This window comes from Anser brachyrhynchus, assembly GCF_964034855.1.
Source record: "Anser brachyrhynchus genome assembly, chromosome: 15".
In the NCBI taxonomy this organism is placed as follows: Eukaryota; Metazoa; Chordata; class Aves; order Anseriformes; family Anatidae; genus Anser; species Anser brachyrhynchus.
Window position 1 is genome coordinate 4172769 of NC_137733.1, and position 5141 is coordinate 4177909.

The following is a 5141-nucleotide window of genomic DNA, read 5'->3' on the forward strand; positions in this document are numbered from 1 at the left end:
ACATCTGAACGAGAGACATAATGATAGCTACCTTACAGGTGAATCATGAGGAATAGTTATGTTCATGGTTGTAAAATACTTTCAAGACACTGAGTGTCTTGGCTTAGCTTATAAAACCGTTTGCTATTATTAGATGTTCTTATTTCCAGAGATATGCACGAATATTTTAAAACAAAGTAGGTGAGCTGCTGTTCACCCTTAAAAGATTATGTATGTACATAAAATGCTTGATTCCTCAGTTCTTAGCTCTATCCATGTTCTTATATTCCTACCAATCACAAAAATTGCACACTGAAGGATTTTAAATTTTATCTCTGCTTGGGGGGGGGGGGGGGATTTAAAGGACCCTGGAAACAAGAGGGCAGGAAGGCGAATGGGAGGAGACAAATAACAGCACCATTCACTTCTAACACACAAGCATTTCTTACCTCTCAGGTGTTTTAAACTTAGAGCAATTGGGAGGAGTCCATTGTATGGGATTTTTAAGTGTTGATTTTAAACAAAACTGTGTAAACAGAAGCAATCTAAGATTGCAGGTTAAATTATGTGCATTTTTCCTTAGAACTTAGAGTAAATATATGGTCTCTTACACCTCAACACAGAGCAGGATGACTCCTGTTTGGAAGCATGATAGCTGTAGTCCCAGAGGAGACAATAGTTATTTGCTATTTATTGTTACAGACGGCTGCATTACCAGAGGGATTTAAGGACATTTAGCACAACACATGCACTCTGTAACTGAGTGAACATGCCCTTTTGCAGACACATCTTCCCCTCTCAGTGCCGCCTGGAGCACTGAAACTTTCAGGCATTGCCTTCTCTGCGATTGCCGACACCTGTTCTACGGGAGCAGATAATTCTAGAGGCCTGTCATTTTCTTCTCCAGCTGCCATCTCACCTTCCAGTCTCCGAAGGGCCCTGTCACCCTTAATCACAATTTTCTTTGCGATGGAAACCACAGGTGAAGAACCAGACAGGTTCCAGACTTGCCCACAGCAGAATTGTTTTCAATGTATTCATTGGGAAAAAGATGGGGGAAAAACAGGAAGACGGGGTAAAAATGCAGACATACTACAATAGACAGCTACAGCAAAAGCAAATGAGCATGAATGATGCTCCTGTTGGATTTTCTTCCTCTTTAATTCCTTTCCCCATGTGGAGAAAGCATACTAGTACTCCAGGCAAAGATCAAGGAGTCATAAGGTTTGGGCTGGATTAGGTTCTTGCCGTAAAACTGAAGAATGGATTTTCATTCAAAGCTCTCCAAACCTACCTGCGTAGGTCCACTCAGGTCAACAATATCAAAACTCTGATTTCCCTTTCCTTTTTATTCTTTAGGAACTTCTTCAGCCAGACTTTAAGGCACTGGCCATAACTAAAACCTTTTCTCCTATTTAGGTGTCTGCATTTAAAAAAAAAATAAAGAGCAGTAGACAGTGTGCTAGGACAGTGCTGGACAGACTTTTCCAAATGCATCCAATACATTAAATCCTTGGAAATTCTGGCTGGGCTGTGGTGAAACCTTTTGTGAAACCTTGCCCTCAGAAGCGATCCTTGGAATCTAAATTAAGATTTAATCTAAGGTACAGATATTGGGACAGTTACATGTCACTGAGAAGACGTAATAAGAACAGATTTTGTAGAGACTAGTGCCAATGTGATAAAGAATTCCTTCAAATTTCAGCGTGAGGGTTAGACTGGGCAGAAGTTACATTAATCATTTTTCAGGTTCACTGTTTTGGCATCACAGCTCAAATGTTTTACTGATTGAATCCAGCATTCAGTGAAGGACTCTGCACAAACAGCAAACTCACCCGATTGCTGCTCAAAGTCATTCTCAGTCCAAGTCTGCTCAGGATTCAGACCTCACTCATCGTGTCCCATGCTATGATTTGTAATGGGAGTTGAATACCATTTTCAGTGTCTAACCGTACATGATAAAAGGCTGGGCAGGTAGGGTATAGAGTGATACTCTTCTTTGAGTGTAGTCACTCCACACAATTTTTCTCTGCTGTCACTAAACAAAAATGAAAGGCGTGTTATGGAGCGCTGTATGCCTAATGTCCTGAAAACTGTAAGAAATGTACTGCGCCCCTACCACAAGACTATGTCCATATTCTGAATCTACACCGAGCTGGTTGAGGACTTGGTAAAGACTCCTGTTACCTTCAGTGGTCTTTGGGTCTGAGGTAACTAAGTGATGTAGCGTAAATAGATCAGGATTTGGAGGAAGGTTTAACTATGCACCATCTATTTTATAGCGCCTTTAAACCAATATTTACAATAGCTAGCATCAAGTGATTCACTACTTAAAATGCTTCCAAACACACTATTGACAAAGCTACAATTCGCTTTCCATCTCCAAACTCTGGATGTGTATTTTTGGCCCTGTCTTTTTTTTTTTATATATATTGACATTTAACTTTTTCAGTGCAGAATGTATATTGACGGAGCCATCAAGAGAGCAAACACATTAAACCTAAAACAACAAGCAAAAGCTCTAAATAATACAAAGCTGGACCTACAAGCATGTATGCTGAAGAGCTTTAGATAGCTGGATCTGCAAATAGATCCTCAGGCTTCCATTTGGGCTCATGTGGTAAACAAAACAAAAGCAAATCTTGCAATTAATGAGACAACAGTTGATGGTGGCGGGTCAGAGCCAGGCTTGGCTTCCCTGGTTCCAGCCCTTCTGCAGCGTGGTAGTCACGAGGAACTGGGATCTGTTCAGAGCTGCCCAGCTAAAAAGTGCACTAGCAGAGCATCCACTACATCTTTTTGTCTGGTAAAAACACGTGTTTCTGGTTTAGATGGTAATTCCCTGCCTGGGGCAGGGACCTGCAGGCAATCAGGCTGGCACCAGGACACTACTGCACAGCGGTGCTGACTCCCCAGGGCCCCACCTTCTCTGCCAAGACTTCTGCCTGGGAGGAGAACCCGGCCTGTCGTTTTGGTTAGATTTCTTTCATCTGTTATCTGTAGGAGAGAAAACAGCTGCAGGTCAAGTATACTTAGGGCAGTACAGCAGCAGGCAGTGTCTTGCCCAACACATGCTACCACAAAGCAGAGACCCAGGTACCTGAAACAACACATCCCTTAGCAGCACAGGAGTAACACACAAACCCGAGAACAAAAGTTGCAGGCAAAGGTAACGTTATTTTCTCTCAAAGTCTAAAGAACGATGGATATTTGCAGTCTTCTGCCTTCAATTCTGGACTTTGATTCACTTCTGTGTCCCTTCACTTCTTCGCTCTTCAGCAATCTTGAGGCAACTATTTTGATCGCCAAGCTGTGTATATTTTCTCTTTTATAAATCATCCCTATCTCGGTAGGATGCAGTGTTACAGCCCAGTCATTTGCTTCAGGAAAGGGTTTCCTTCCCTCTGGCAGTATGATCTCTTCTCCTCTCATGTTTGTGGATCTGGGCTTATGAAATAAACATTGCTTTAGCAACCTCAGAAACAAAATCTCCTTGTTCTTGTGCTGCATGAAGAATTCTGGCCTGATTTTAGGCCTCTCAAAGGATTAAGATCATGGCTGGAGGCCTCAGGATAATTTCTTTTTGGAATTTTCTTCCTTTCTGTGGCAGAGGATCTACAGCAGCACTCCAGTCCACCACGTAGAGGATTAGCCCCTTCACACTGCCAGAGAGATGCAGGTATTTGGGTGTCCGTGCACGTGGTCCCAGTGCCAGGGCTCAGCCTTACAAAGTAAGCACCTGATTCCTGCCATCCTTAGCAGGGCACTAGGGAAGACAACAGGAATGCTTTTTTCGGGTTGTACCTCTTCTGTAGACTGAAGGTGTGGGAAAGTCTGTGTGAAGTACCTGTAATCGTGATGACTCAGGGGAGTAGTATCAGGAAAAACCCAGCACCACGGGACTTGCCGTGGTCCACAGCAACACGGCTCCTCCACGCTGAAGCCGGAGTGAGACGAGTAAACCTGGAGCGAGCGTGCTGACGGGGCACCTCAGTGTCACCTCCACTCAAAGTGCAGCCCCCTCCTCACGGTCCTACAGGGGTTGCCTGCCGTTTGGGGAGCTCGTGGGCCAGGGGCAACCAGGCTGGCTGCAGCAGCAGGTTCAGTAAGCACGGCTGTCACTGGCGGGTTGCAAGCACAATATGAAAGCCCACGGATAGGGAACTATTTGCTCTTAATGGGCCGAGTGCTACAGAAGATCCCGCAAGGGCCCTACTTGCTAAATCGTTTTCTGTTCAGTTTATATCTCTCCTCTAATGTTAATTCCCCTTAAAGTCTCCTCATGTTTTATTTTCAGTTTTATCCTTTAGCCTTTTCCTTTCTGCCTTCTACAGGAATTGTCTTTGTTGGCTGTTTCATTTCTCTTCCAAATGGTTTTGTATGAAACTTTATTGAAAAAAAGAATTAAGACTCCCCATTGCAACCTGACGATGTGGCAATTGCTGAAAGGTTGGAAAAAAGTCTTGTGAGGAGCTGGGAATACTTCTGCATTTTTTGTGGCTAGGACTAGAAGGAGGAGCTTAGTGTTAGGCTGCTGATGTGGCTTGACAGAGGTGTTCACACAGCTTCTTTGGGAACATCATGCTTCTAAAACATCATTCAGCCCCCTGGTTGCAGCTGCTTTTTTATACCTAAAAATCATGCCAAGTTCTCAAGCTCTTTATTTCTAAAGTTGCTGTGTAATGGTCCAGAATTTCCCCTTCACTTCTAAGCGGGTATACATGCTGTGGCTCTTACAGTGCCATCTGAGCATCTCGTATCTTTTACTTTCTGTCTTCATGGTGCAGAACTCAGGAACCGGGTGTTTTGTGGTTTGTCGCAATTCACTCAGAGCCTACGGAGAGCAGGCAGTTCCATGTCCCTGGCTAACAGCCAGTCTCTTTTTACACCTCTAAAGAGCAGAGATGGAGAAAGTCTTTTTGCACGTGCAAATGAAAAAGCAAAACAGCAACAGGTATGGCCTCCTTTCAGTCCTGGGGAAAAAAAAATGCTCTTGACTTCAGTCAGCTCCATCCCTTGGTTTGTAGGATATTTTCTTCCCTTGATGGAAAATGCAGAGAGACTCCCTGAGTCCTGCAACCTGCTCTTATTAACGAGTCTCTTTTCAGTCTTCTCTATGGAACAACAGTGACGTGCAGTGGCTGCACAGGGAAAGCACAGCA